Genomic DNA, 15730 nt, shown 5'->3' on the forward strand with positions numbered 1-15730 from the left:
GGCATACACTGAAATGCAGCAGCAACTAAGCCCAGATTTAACATGCATTTATCAATAGAGGTATCAGCCATCTTGATTCATCACAAACTTGGTTTACACCCCATTGCCAGCATGGAGGAGTCTAATGACAATTCATCCACCAGGCCACCATGATCCCACTAAAAAGCATTGAGAAGGGGTTTGGATCAATGCAAGTAAATCCACCCTTCAAAAGATCTCAGTTAAACTGTTGCAACTATGGAAATCCTAAAGCAGATAGTGCTGTCTAAATTATGAAATATTAGTGGATTTCTCCCTTCGCCAGAGACAACTTCAGGTAGACTATGACTGCAGTGCTGAAGCCCAACATGGCAGGCTGATTTTTAGACTGTGCAAAGGCAGAGCTTGGTTCATCTCTATGTCATTACAGCCCTGTGCTGTCCACCTTCTGCTGCCCTTTCTCCATGATACCTCAGCCTCAAGTAGTTCAAAAAACAAGGGGGGGTGAGGGGGATGCGAGTGTAGAAAATCCCCCCAGCAAGAGAGTCTTCTAAGCCTGCGAGACTCCAAATCAACTCCACTGACATCTTATACTGCAAATTATCACCTCAGAAATGCCAATAAAGCCCCTGCCAATGCTCAGAGAAGGTGTAGAACAGAGTTGCAAGAGAGCAGCAGTACCTTGATGCCACGTGAAGGCTGACCTAGAACAGAGGCCAGACAGAGCCGAAGAATAAAGCAGAGATTTATTAGAAGGCCTCAATGGATGTACCTTGGGCAGCACAAGAGCCCAGCCAGGGCTGCACCCAAGATGAACCAAAATGGACAAGCGGTCATGAGGTCTCTCAATTTTATAAGTTCTGGTCCATTTGCATATTGGAGTTAATTGTCAAATTATGGCTTTAGCTTATGAAGTCCCATCCTTCTTGTTTTCCTCTCTTCAATCCATGTTGTTGATGCTCTTGGGCCTGAGATTTGGATCATTTGTCCTTGGTCCCCAGCTAGGGAAGGAATTGTTTTGTCTCCCTGCTCTGTGAAGAGAGCTCACCATCCCCTAATATGAAGCTCAGAACTGCACACTAAACCAGCACAGAATCTGAAAAATATAAAAGCTACAACCTGAGGCATCCCCCTGGCCTGTGCAGTGCTGACAGAAGCTCACGTGGGGCCTGAGAGCACCCTGACCAACACTACAGTCCAGCTGCACAGGGATGTATGGGCACGTGAACATTGCTGCTGGCAGTACAGAGCAGGAAGAACCAGGGGCTTTCTCCAGAGCAAAAACCAGATACCAGATCAGCAGAATCTCCTCTCTGCTGTACTACCCATGCTTGGACTGTGCTGCCTGTGCTTGCAGTTGGCAGTGATTTGTCAAGGAACTTTCCACAGAGATGTGTCGTGACCTTGTTTCCACATCTGTACTTCAAACACCTGAAATAAATGTTTGAGGATGTGCAAGTCCTCAGAGCTGTCCCATGTATCTTCCTCTCCCCAGACAAATTCAGGGCTAAGAATTCTACCAGAAGATCAAGCTTCTCAGTATCAAATGCTACCGTGGTGAGGAGCAGCAGAGTGCTCAGATCCCTTGGGGCATGTGGAAGGAAGCAACTAGGGAACCACAGAGACAGAGGCAACTGGATGCTACATGGACTTTTATCCTATCACTTAATACACACCTCGATATTTCCACCACTGCTCTCTATTCCTCTCTCCAGCACCCATGAAACCCCTTCCCCTTGACAATGAAAAGGCAAAGAAAGGCACCTCCTTATATGTGTCATTTTCTTTTAGCCAATTAAGGCCTACGTTTGCATTTTTAATCAAAATATACACACCAAATAAGAAAAAGTAGAGATAATAGCAGTTTACTAACGATATACCACTGAAAAAATCACCTTATCACAAGAACTGGGATGACTCAGAAAATAAATGTAAATAGCTTCTGTGATTTAGCACTGACTGACACCCAAGGTATTAAAATAAATTGCCCGTGATTTCTCGCAAGCTCCATGCTAATGCACCCCATAAAAGGTCAGTGATAACAGCAGCAGTGCATAACTATCAAAGGCTTCCCTTGGTGGCAAATAATGGGATGAATTGTCCCCTGACCAGGATGGGGAAAGAAAGTTAATCTGCACCCCCAGCCTTTCAGGGAATGTTCCAGTGTTGTAAAGCATGAGTCAGCAGCACTGCTGCTATAGAGGATTTTCCTAGCATGCTACTGGCAGCACAGACTCTGCCCTTCACAGCTTTGGTATGCCAGCTGAGCGTCCATCAGGACATAGCCATTCTTTTGGATGAAATGGGACAGATTAATTGCTTACTATTTATTCATTAACATCTTAAATGCCATCACTGACCTCTATGATCACAATGTAATTCAATACTGCAAGGAAGAAAAAGTTGATGGGTGAAGCTGGGAGAAATCAAATCTTAGTAAATGTATTTTAACCTTTTCATTGTTACTGCTACTGCAGTAATACCACAAACATCTTTGTTACTGCAGCCAAGACAAAACCCACCATCCTAAATCTCCAGATCAAATATCAAAGCTTCCTGTAACCAAGGATCTCAATCATTTTGCAAAGCTGAATACTTCTCCTGAGAAATACATTGGCACTTCTTTGCCTGTTTTAGGGACGAAGAAAATAAGGAAGAGAAAGAGGACACAAACTTTCAGGAATTAACCTGGCAGTTTTACAGCCATTCACAGGAACCACAGGTCTGCACCTAATCAGGTGCACCTTTTTCCTCCAGTTGAGGCCATGTCAGCCCAGCTGCTGGTCCAGTTCATCCTCCATTGGATTCCTGTGCTTTAACGATTACTTTCTTGACAGGTTACACAAGGTCCTTTCTAACATTACTGAACCAAGCTTCTGCTAACTATCCCTTCCTTTTACTATTTAGATATAGCTTAACAGAGAATTAAGGACAGAAACTTTTCTCCCTAGAAATGAACAACAAAATTAAACTGAATTCTTCCTTTATATCAAGAAAGCACTGCCATAACCTCACCACTCAGTGCCTGTGACCTTCCAGACAGGCAGCACATGCCCACAATGGCCAGAGCAGCTCTACAGCCCTGCCCAGCTGGCAGCACACGGCCACACAGAAACTGGAATAGTGGAAGCTCTGGCATGGGAGGAGAGGACACAAGATGCAAATCCATATGAAAGAACTTTGATCAGGACGTATCAGCTCCAGTCTTAGTCACTGAAAGTTTTATGTAGATTATGTTCTCTGCAGCTAGGAACTTTTGAGTCCCCTGACCAATTTCAGCCTGTTTTGTTACAGGTAGCTGCTTTCCTACAAGTCCCATGAAAACTGACATTCAAGTAGAAAAAGCAGATCCTGCAAGTGACCCTGCTGACATTGCAGCTGAAAGAAAAGCCATAATAGAGGACACTTATTTGCCACCAAACAATTTGCCTAGGAGACAGTCTTTCTAATCAGTAAAAGAGCAGGAAAATCATCACTAAGAATTGTTCATCATCAAGCACAAGACATAAATCAAAGTCAGCACCATTCACTCCAATGCTCAAACCACTACTTGTTCCATGTAATCACAGGACAAGATAGCATCAGTGCTGGTGATCTAACCCTAGCAAACAAACCAAGGTGTTTAGACCCAGCCTAGAACAGCCATAAAGCCTCCTTACCTCCTCTGTGAGGGTCATTAGGGCTAAAAACCAGATGAGCATCTCAGGGCAGGGGCAGACGTGGAGGCCCAAGTTCACCCCTGAAGCTGCTCCCTGCAGGAGAGCCCTGGGGGAGAACTGACACCAGTGTTCCCGCTGGATGCCTTTGGCTCATTTGGTCACCATGTCATATGTCTAATGGAAGGTGAGTGCCAAACATCACGTCACCCTGGGTGAATGCCTTGGAGCCCACACGCTCTAATCCAGCACACCTCACTGCTGCTGCACACTCTGGCTTCTGTTGCCTTTTGTATCAGTTTTTCCTTTGATATTCTTTTTCTTTTGATCTCTTTTTTATATTCCAAACCAACCCTGTGGCCACAGGATTTTAAAATCCTGTCAATCTAGAATTAAATCTCTTCTTACAGCTAAGTGCTCCTTACCTCTTCGTCACGAAAATTATATTGTTTGAAATCATTTCCATTTTTGCCAGTATAACATCTCATTTTCTTCTTTGTAGCCGAAAGGAATGAATTGTACCATGAATCTTAAAAACACAGATAAAAGGAGGAGGCCAAAATGACTGCTAAATCAGAAGTACAAAAAAATGTATACATATTTTCATATGTAGTAGAAGAATCCAGTCTCCACCAACTCTGATTTAATAACAAACAGCTGATGCCCTTTCTTTGTTTTTAGGATACCATAGAGGACTGATAAGATGCTGTGGACAGGAGATAAGAGATATTTCCATAGCAGATGAAAATCTGCTGGGATCTGAAGGGATCACATTGCCAAAAAATTGGGCCCTTTATCCACAAATACTATAGAAACTAGGCAGTTCTACTTGTCTGCTAACAATGCTTTCATTTCTATTTGTGAGAGAGCCTTCCTTTCCCCTTCTCCAATGCTGCAGCAAATCCTTGGATTCTGACATCAAGCCCAGCAAGCAACATTAGTCCTTGAGACAGAGTTTGCAAAACATTAATGAAATCAGAATGAGACTGCAGTTTGGCTTCTTGCCTTGGACACTGGAAGTGAAATTAAAAGTAGAGGGAAGAGAAGGGACTTGCTTTCAGCTAAAATCAAATCACTGAATGCATTTTTCACAAATTAACGCATTTTAAGCACTATTTACTACAAGCTTTTCAATTTCAATGAGTCTAGTGATAACTGATACCAGGAGGAAACAGTATTAAAAGCAGCTAAGATAAACTAGCAAGTAAAGAATTCCTTTCAATAATTTTATTCAGCTAGGAAAATCCATGAGGTAAAAGCTTTCTGCCAAAGATAGAAAAATGACAAGGGCCAAGAGAATGGAAAGATGTGTAGAAAAGGGAAACAAATAAGAGAATTGTATATAAGAAAACAGGAGAGAGAATATCTGGAAAAATTCACAATGCTTTCCCTCAGGAAACAGCATCAATCAACCAGTCCTATGGCTCAATGATATTGATTATTCATCACCTTTCTGAGGCATACTTTGCTGTTGGCAGTGGCCCACACCTTTGCCAGTGCCCAGGTTCTGGCTTGGGATTCCTCCCTGTCTGGGGAGCCACAATGGCCATTTCAGGAGCCCAGGCTTTCTCAAAGAGTGAAACATCACCACTTTCCAGAAAAAAATTCTGTGGGGTTTTTTTCAGGTTTTTAAAAGCCCCCTAAAACTTCAGACTAAAGACACATGAATGTTGTGATGGCACACATTCCCTGCAGGTCTAAATGCAGGCCTAAGAAATATGATCACCTGTAGGGGACTATAACAGAGAAGAACATCACGAAGTCTGCTTTGGTAGGTGTTGGGTGAGAACTGGCACCTAAGAAGTTAATTCAAGATGGATATACCTTCTTCTCTCCATCAAGGTGAAGGGAGCAGATTTTCAATCCTGCCTGGATTTTTTTTTTTTTTTGTTTTAGTCCTCTGCAAATCAATGAAATCTGTATTCCTTAGCTACCTGACACACCTGGAAGTCCAATACAAAGTAATTTAGAGATTTTATTCTTTGACATTTCATCTCCCTCTTTGCTTTAGAGGGGCAAAGGCTTAAAGCAACCACAGCCAAAAGGTACTAGGGGAAGAGAACAATAACTGCAACTCCTGGGAATCAGCAATGACATTGCCAAAAAAACCCAGCTTACTTTACTCCTTTTGATAGCAGACATAATTTCTGAAGTGCCAGTGGTATGTGAAAAAGCCATCAGACAGATGCTCACCCAGCACTGGCAGGCTGCTGGAACCATGAGCTGCTTTCCTGGGAGAGATTGTACCTGCTTGGAACAAGGCTGCCAGTTTAACCCTGTCCTTGCTGATGCTAAAATCAGTATTAAGACAAGCCCAAATGACAGGAGGCAGCTTGCACCCTCGCTGTACTAACACAAGACAATAGACAAGCATTCGGGTTTGTGTCTCACATTTTGATAGCTGCAGCCAAAAGGACTAATTAGTTACCTAGAGCATATATTTACACATCAAAAATAACTTTACAGTGCCTGGCACAACAATTCGAAAATCTCTGCAAAGCTGACAGAAACAAACAAAAAAAAACCAACCCAAACCACCAACAATTGTTTAAATCAAAAAGGAAAAACAAAATAACAAAGAGCAGCCCACACCCCGTGCCACATTCATTCCCACATTCAAAGAGAGGCGTCCTACCTTTCTGATCTTTGAACAAGAAGATTCCAATCAGCACACTGCGTCCAAGACTATACACCGAAGAATCTGCTAATAAGAAACAAAGGGAGGGGGAAAAAAAACCCTGAAAACATTTGATTTTTGCTGCAAAAAAATTCAGTAGTTTTTAGCTATGAGAAAAGTTTTTCTTCTATCATACAAAGACAAAAAAGCATAAACATATCCATTCAGTGTATGAAGGTGTGTCTGCATATAACACACATCATGCATGCACCAAGGTACAAACAAATCCACAGAAGTTTATTACCTATTCATTTTAATTCATCCAGCGTGCACTGCTACAGATTTTAATCTACAGCAGACAAAATCCAAAAAGCTTCAGCATAAAGGTACAACTCTCTCAAATTCTTAACAAGCAAACAAAAAAAGCTGACATTTTTGAAATAAAATCATTACCAGCTCATATGCTGCCATACCCCAAAAGCCTATCCTTAAATAACTGCTGCATAATCATTCTCCCGGAGTGTTGTTATCCATCGGCTCGCTGCCTATCTCCAGCCAGACGCAGTCTGCAAGCCACCAGCTTGTCTCTACCATGTGCACGTCAGGAAAAGGAAAACTGCAAATTAGCAGAAGTCCCCGCAGCGGTGAAAAGGAAAAGAGGGTGAGTGGGAGAGGAAGAGGGAGTTCACCGGCCACAGAAATTTCGAGAACGACGCCGAGGCAGCCGGCTCCGCCATCATCCACTTACAATAGGATGCTGCACCTCGCGGCTGCTGAAGCGCTTTGTCAAGGGGCTGCTGGTATCAAATGCCTGACAGGCATTTTAATTGCATCCAACCAAGTGTGTCCCCAGGAATCGGGCCTTTAATGCTGTGAATATCATCAGCTGGTTCCTTTTGTGCTGCTGCCAGACACACACAGGGCTGCACTGCACACAGGCAGCAGCGCAGCCGGGCTCTGCCGTGATGCTGATCCAAACCCCAAACAGGGTTTATGGACGGTACATGATAAAAAGGAGCTCTGGAAGGATTTAGTATTTTCTGCTTTACAGATCAAGAAGGCAACTGGCTCTCCTCCTTTTATTTTTCTGTCTAGTGCTGTTCATGTGCTGGAACCAGCTTGACTATGCTGCTATTTGAGCCTTGCATTTGCTTATTCACACCAAGGGGAAATAAAACCAGGGAAAATGCAGAAGTGCTGCAGGACTGCAGGGGCAAGCCAGGACTCTTCAGGACTAATACAAGAGTATAATAGGGCTCACTGCACAGTTAAGCTCAGAAACAAGTTCTTTGCGAAGTGAGGACTTCAGTTTTACTGCCACTATTCAGCTGCTGTGCCTGCTTTGATCTCATCTCCTTACTCCAAGGCTTTCCTTAGGACAGTATTAATCTCATTAGGAAAAGGAACCTGTGAATTTGGAATTCACCCTGTGTTCTGTGAGGAGCTGGGGTGCTGAACATCTAAGCTGGGGAGGGGTAGTCAAGAATGGGTAGTGAAACACAAATGAATTTTTTAAAAGAATATAAGAAAAATTAAAATATGAACTGGTTTGTTTTCAAGTATTTTTAGTTTGTAACAAAACAGCATACACAGCAAAGGAGCGGTCAGCCAGGGGTAACCAATGAGCCCAGCACACTCCTAAGGACTGAAGACAAGATTAAATTTCCCTGCACTCAGGACACACAAGTCAACCAGGTTCACTCCCAGCAGTAAGCTGGCGTTTCTCAGTCCCTGTGACAGCAGAGCACACGACCGGGAAGGCTATCAACAGGAAAATGAAACATCTCCCCACCACAAAATTTGGGAGAGGTCCAACAAATCCCATGTACCCCTGAGTGCACCAAGGGGCTTACAGGAAGGAGTAACAAATTCCCCATTGATTTCCAGGAGTTGTCTCCCAAAATTCTGGGGGTAGAGGGCTACAAAGGGAATCAATTCCCTTCTGTCTTCCCCCGCAACCACAGGATGACTTCACACATCCATCAACCGTTGCATCAAACAGAAATTCCACCCTCACTGCTATAAACAGATCTTAGTAACTTAAGAGCATCTTTCCTGAGCTGACAGTTTTTCCCCACTCTCTCAACCACCGCAGCAGTGAGGAGGATGAGGAAATGGAGGAAGGCAGGCTGCATGGGACAAGCATGACAGTGGAGCAAGTACCGCATGGCGGAAAAAAAGGCCTTTTGGAAGGAGCAGGAAAAAAAAAGCAGGAGTGGCAGTAGCACAATTCTTAGAACTTTCCTCTGAAAAAGCTTCCTGTGACTCTTGGGAAGGGGTGCCTGCTGCTGCCACTGCAATCATCCTCTGCAGAAATCAAGGTAACCCATCCTGCCTCATCTTCCTCAGCTCCAGCATTTACCAGCTGGTGCTTGTTCACAGCCTTGCTATGATCTCTTCCTCACTTCTCCAGCTCCCCCCCCTTCACTGGCCAAAGCAACCAGGAGCTCTGGGAGCAAAACATGACGGAGTTGGGATGCTGGAAGAATAAGAAGTCCTGGAAACTGTCCTGTAATTTCTCTCAGAGGTTCCTAACAGAAATCCCGTGGCTCATCAGGGATGGATACACATTGGCAGCCTGTGTCCTACACCCTGGAGCCTGGGGATGGACCTTCAACCAGCTACCCAAAGCACTTCCAGGCTGCCCATGCCAGCATTTCCAGAGACACAGTGGCTGCTGAAACAGCCCATGGCAAATGGTTTCATCTTAAGATACTGCAAATAAAAACCAGCTTAATCATCACGTTTGTTCTGGCTTCCCTTAGATATGTTTTCACACCTATAAAAATACTTCTGAAAAGACAAAAGGCATAGGAGGAGACAGGGATGAAGAGCGCAATCCAGATAGATGCTGGAACACAGAGAACACTCAGCCCTTTCTGAGATTTAACCTCATGTTTACCTCATGTTTCCTACTCACAGAAGCAGGAAACTCATCACATAAAATCAATGCATCCCAACACTGTGAAAATACAAATGGAAAGAAGTTGACAAGTCAAAATCATGGAAATTATCAAATTACATTTTCAGCATTGTACTTCTCAAAGAGAAGTAAAGACATTCACCATCTCAGTATATCTCACCACTGTGACTGAGGCCTGATCTAAACTCTACAGGATTTTGCTGGTTCAGGTGGGTTTTATTTCATTATCACATTCACACAAGATAATTAATTCCATTTCACTCCTGTCCAGCTGCAAACTGGGTCCCTCTGTGCAAGATGCTGGGCAAAACAGAAGACAACTGCCATTACAAATCAGAAGAGCCAAAACCCTAAATAGATAATGGTAGCATTCTCCTCATTTTCAGAATAACAAGGGGGTGGGGGGAGGAAAGAACAATCATCAGTTTGGGCTTTCCCAAGGTCACACATAATCTCTGCTCCCAAACAAAGCAAGATGCTTCCACAACCTCAGCCTAAGATCTTTCTACCCAAATCACTGCTGAAGCCTTGCAACCAGTGTTTAACAAAGGACTTGCGGGTTGGTTGCTTCTTTTTTAGCAAAGACTGGATGAACATTTTATGCAATGCCTAAAATAGCTTCCAATATCATCAGTGATGTAGATTACGAGGCATAGGTCTACTGAACAGGAACTGCACCACTCTGGTAAAAATAGCCCTGGTACAGGGAATTTTCTTTTTATTCACTATTGTCTTAGCACTTGAAACAGGGATGACTGCCTTCTGGAGAGCTTGAGAGGAGACAAATGCTTCACCAGACTCTCTAAATATTATCTGATCTTCTGCAGTAGTAATAAACATCAGACTATCTATTTTACCATCCATTTGAGGGAAAAACTTGGTTTATTTTTTTCCCCTTCTCAAGGCAGGGAAAAAGCAAAATAGAAGAGCATTAATTCATTCAAGAAAAGCAGATGCAGTTTAGCACACTAGCTCTTTCACCAGGGCTATGTAGTGAGGAAGGTTGTAAGGCTGGAGTCACTGTCTTCCTCTCTGTGGTTTCTGACAAAACCGAGCACGGATGTGGAGCAGCAATGAAAAGCCACAAGGCAGGTTAGAAAAGTTCAGGACACAAGGGCACCCTGGGGTTGTTTTCAGTCTTCCCCTCAAGGTACAAGCATGCAGGAGCTGATCTGCCCCCCTCATGCAGCCAGCCCAGGGCCCTTCAACCATACCATTTCCTTTACACCAGTGGTGCCACCAGTTTTGTATCCACAGCAGATCCCAACATCTTTACAGGACTCATCTGTCCTTCCTCCCAGGCTACCAATAAAACAGGCCTGTACAGGTGACATTGCCCTTCCCCTGCATCCATCCAAATTCATCCCCTATTGTGACCAGCTCACTGGTCACAGACCACTGACACACCAGCTGATAAAACATGGGGTTCTGTGCAGCATGATTCTACAAAGAATCTTCAAATCCCAGGCACATTATGGCCTCTCTTTCTCCTACTTCAGCTTATTTGTTTTAAACATGTCAGACAGATACTTTCAGGCATTATCTCTCTTTTGTGAATCCTAGCTGACTCTCCTCAACTAAATAATTGGTATGTGGAATATCTAGAAAAGGATTTTCTATTTCTCTCTGTGCCAGCATGTCACTAAAATCAAGCTGGAAGATGTAGGATATTCAAATACTCCCAGGTCTGTTTTTCAGAACAACCAATACTGCACTTAACACTCTGAAGCCACCAAATTCTTTGGTTTTCTGAGGAAATCCTTCATTTCTAGCTTAGATACCAGTCAGAACAAAAGAATATGAAAACAAAATTCATTGTATGTGTCTGTTAGTCCCTAAATCTTGTACGTATATGTGGCAGAGATACTATAAACAGCTGCAACACAAGGGTTTTTTGAATAGTTACCCCAAAATAAACCATCCCCTCTGTCCTGGGTACTGCCTGTGATGGGGAACAGCTTCATCTCACTGCTTGCTCAGCCTGCTGCTCCTGGGGTGCCAGTGTCACTGACAGCTGGGCGAAAACAAACACCCAACCTCCAAATCCATCCACAAAGGAAAAGCAAAGAGGTGATTGAGCAATCACACCCCCAAATTTTGATGCAGCAGAAGCAAATCTCCAGCTCAGAGAATCACTGAAACATTGTAAAGACATCTGATGTGTCCCAGCTGGTACAGCCCAGAAGTGCCTTGTGAGTGCACTGCTCCTGGAGGGCCACCCAAATTTTCAGCTGATTCCCTGTGTTCCCCCCCAGTATCAGAAGAAGCTGATGGCACCAACCCTCCTGCAGAAACCAATGCCACCTTTGAATGAGTTTCCACAAAAGCAGATGAGTGCACTGCACACATCCAGGAAGGGCTCTGAAGGCTGTGAGACAGGACTGTGCAGGCAGCACTGCATTAGTGGGAGGCTCAAAGATCACACCAGTGAACACACAGCCCTTGTCCTGATGGGTGTGCACGTGACAAGCTGTGCATCAAAGAGAAACACCAACTGTTTCTCCATCCCATCACATGGTTCATGACTAACAAAATACTGCAGATAGAATCTGTACCACTTGTTCTCACCTTTTCTCTCTCCTGGCCTACAAGTGGGGTGATGAGTCAAGACAAAAACTTGCTTACTGTAAAATATCAAAGCTACTGTAATAGAATCTGTCACTATATCAGTTTTTACTTCATCAGGTAACCTAACGCTTTTAAATTAAATGTCATGTCATAACTTTTAACAGAAGCTTTAGCTATTATTCTATATTAAATTTATAAATAAAGTACTCTAAACTAATGAATCATTTGTTGAAGCAGATTTTGCAAAACATGTAATTAAAACATAAACAAAGCTGGCATGGTCTTATAGACATAAAGCAGTAACTGCAATGCAAAATACACAGACTTAGCTGTTTGTCTAATCATAGGTTTTGGATAGCATTTCAATTAAAATACCATTTACATTTTGGAAAATGGGTTTTTTTCAGTCAATAGGACATTGGTATATAGTCAATGCAGTAATGAAAACAGAGGTTTGCCTGAAACAGGTTGGTATCTGTCAGCCCTTCCAGTGAAAAGGTATTTGCTTACAGATCAATCTTTAGGTAGATCAATTTTATCTTGATTTAGACCAACTTCAAGATCAATCTTTTTTCAGAAATATATTCTCTAGCAGCTAAGTACTGCCTTCCTAAAAGCTGCCAGATTATTATTTTCGCCTATGTCCATGCTTTCCTTCAAGAAATATTTTTTTAATTTGGTTAGCTCAGCTAACTGCTGTTCCTCGACAGCAAAACCAACCAGACAGGCAATGGAAATTGCAGAAACATGTAGTAACATGCAGCACAATTGGTTTCAACAGCTTCTCACTTAGCAACACTTTATGTAAGGAAGGCAGTGAGGCAGAAACCCACGGAAGAGCTCCCGGCAGCTGAGCCGTGCCGAGGGGAAGCAGCTCTCTGCTCACCTCAGAGGACAGACAACAAAAGCAGCCTTATGAGCACACTGCTGGCTGCCAGCCTGACCCACATGGGTTCAGACATGGCCCTGCCAGAATGATGTAACAGCTTATCCCCTCCTGACATGGGCACCAGGCTGAGCCGGTCCAAGGCTGCAGATTTCCAGTAAAACCAACCACAGTCAGCAGCCACCCCGACATCCAAGACAAAACCCTGCCCAAACCACCAGAAGCCCTTCCAACCTGGATCAGAAATTGTACTTATGCACACTTGTAGATATTGCACGCTCTATGTTATGCACACTCTACTTCAGATGGAGGTAAGGAGGGCTGGCAGTGTGCATGGCACCTTACAGACACTGCCTTTGCAGAGGACCCCCTTGGCAAGGGTTTCTTAATGGATTGTGGCTATCACATTCACTGTGAAATGAACACAGCAGATACTGTAGGCTAATTCATTACCTACTTATGATTGATTCTTGTTTTCATCATCATAAAAGCAGATTTCCTGCGGTTAACACAATGATTCCAATTCCCACTTTGCTTACACACATTTAAGCCAGCCACTGCTCCACTGACCCCACAGCACTTATCCTATCAAGACTAAAATGGGTTTAATGACTGGAGACTTGGATTAGGTAACTTAAACACAGCCTTCATTCACCCTGGTCTCACAGTACTGTCCACAATTATTTTTAAGCTGTTTGTACATGGAAATTACTTCTCTCATCTGGACCAGGTAGTTTCTTGAGAAACAGTATCTATTTCACAGCACTCACACTGTCCATGAGCTCAGGGTACAAAGTGAAGGGTGCCACATCCAATCACCATCACCAGGGAGACTTTTGGGAAGTGTAATGTGATTATAGTCAAATCCAGTTTATCAGAATGGGGTAGAAAACATGAAAGTCATTAGACAAAAGGGATTTTTGGATAAATGAAGGACCTTGGAACTTATTTCATATACCTCAAGGGACATGACCTTCTTTTAGATGAAGTGGTACTTTGATTCATGGGGTTTTAGATGACAGCCCCAAATGGCAGCGTGGCCAGCAGGTCAGGAAACTTCTTCTGCTGTTTCAGTGACTGGCACAGGACTTCTTGCTACCATAAGCCAGCCCAGACACTGATTTACACTGGTTTCAAAGAATGGGCTGTTTAGCAAAGTGATCCCACAGCAATCCTAGGGCACCAAGGAGAATATGATCTGGATTTAAAAGGGGGAAAAGAGAGGGGAGGATGGAGAGAGGAGCTGCCAGTCTTGGTTCCTCTACCATCATACCTGAGTTTCTTTGGAAGACTTCCATTCAGTTTGGCAGGGAACAGAAGCATGGACAGCTCAAAAGATAAGGGTTTGTGCTCTGTGCAAGGCTCTAGAGATACACATAACTAGAAAGGAAAGGCAGAACTAACAGAGTTTAGCAGCTTTAACAAACTCTACAAGTACACAGGAAGAATATGCTAAGCTTTTTAAGATCTGAATGTTCAAATAAAAATCATGCAGAAAAGAGAAAAAAATCCCATAAATGAGGGAAAGCAGAACTATGGGAATATAATCAGAAAAGCTAAGGAAAAAACTGAATTATGATTATCCAGGAACATAAAAGGCAACAAAGAAGAATCTATATGATCTGAAAGGCAGACAGGACAAGTTATGGTCCACAGAGAGGCAAAGATGATGCACAGAAGGCTACAACTCAACATATTCGACATTGCTCAACTTTCACAAGACCAACAGTGAGCAACTACTGCACATGATTGTTTTAAAAAGAAGCAGAACTTGAGCTTAGAATAGGAAAGAGCAACTTAAGAAACACTCAGAACAAGACACATGCAGCTTAGAAAGTTGTGCTGGTCCTCCTTGACCCAAGAAGAGTATTTCAGACTTCGGAACAAACCAGACAAGAGTCTGCTTTATCTTCACAAACATCTTCCCAAACCCCACACTCTCCCTTGAAAGGCTTCTTGGAGCTCTGGAAAATTACAAACCAATCAGTTAAATGCCATCTTTGCAAAGATTTTGGGAAAAATAAACCAAGCCGTTTCCAAATACCTAAATACCTACAGGGCAAGGGCACAACTTAAAAAATACTTCTGGCAATATCAGTTTGTCAACAGTAACAAATGACAACAAACTCATCTCACCACTCCTGACTTGGCTTTTATAAAATTTGGGTTTCACCCCAAGTTAGGATGAGTTTGCCACAGGAAAGCATCTTCCAAAACCAAGACCATTGGTTCACAGCAGTTCCCAGATGTAAAAGCAGGAAATCAAGAAAAAAATGGACTGAACAGCATATTGAGAGACAAAGCCTCAAAGACATAACTAGACAAATCAGGAGTAAGTAGCCTGGCACTAGTTTGACAGGAAAAGGCTTACTGTGGGCAAAAAAAAGGACAAACCACAGTTTTGTTTATCCTAATGGGGATGCTATCCCTAAAACACTGGGATAATTATTCCATGTTCTTTGGTGGTGGTATCTCAGCTGGAGAAATGCCAAAATGTGGGGTTTGCACAGTAAGATAGATACTGGCAAACTGGGGAGAGTCCAGATAAGCAAAAGGGAGAGTTTGGGAAAACATTCTTCTAATCTTTCCTTGTAAAGCACATGTTTTCAGATAGGTTTTTCTAAAGGAGAGAAAACCCAAGCAGCAACAAAAATATTTCAGATAATATAATTTTTGAAGATAAAGGAAGAAAACAATTACATTCTAAATCAGTGGGGGGATGAGTGAGGGGGATCAAGGAGGGGGAAATAAAAGAGTAATTCACTGGGCTAGTTAAAAGCAAATCTCTGTGTGTGTGTGGCAATGTGAACCCCTGCTACTAAGGAAGTTTAAACTATTTATTTTTATACAAAGAGCACCAAGAGCAGTGCCTAGACAGGCTGGCATCCTCCATGAAGAGAATAAGGATCCTGTTGTCCTGCAGGCATCTAGTTCCTCTAACTGGGCAACTGGTACAGCTCCAGCAAAACTCAGCTGGCCACAGGGCTAACTTACATTGCCTTCTCTCCATCCTTCCCAAGCCTAATGAGAATTGCTGCTGCAGAGTACAGCACTGCTCCCTCCACACCTTAATAATTCCTAGCTGGAGTGCTGGGAATCTC

At 43.1% G+C, this 15730-nt stretch overlaps 1 protein-coding gene across 1 annotated transcript in view; it reads right to left on the reverse strand.

Annotated features, from left to right (window-relative positions):
* MAP2 (microtubule associated protein 2) overlaps positions 1–15730 on the reverse strand; it is a 226405-nt gene that overhangs the window by 124597 nt on the left and 86078 nt on the right. The window contains exon 3 of the mRNA XM_041411690.1: positions 6271–6336. The gene's annotated coding sequence lies outside the window, so the exon portion shown is untranslated. The remainder of the gene's footprint in view (positions 1–6270; positions 6337–15730) is intronic.

Source organism: Onychostruthus taczanowskii, unplaced genomic scaffold, assembly GCF_017590055.1.
Source record: "Onychostruthus taczanowskii isolate IOZ18803 unplaced genomic scaffold, ASM1759005v1 scaffold37, whole genome shotgun sequence".
NCBI classification, from domain to species: Eukaryota; Metazoa; Chordata; class Aves; order Passeriformes; family Passeridae; genus Onychostruthus; species Onychostruthus taczanowskii.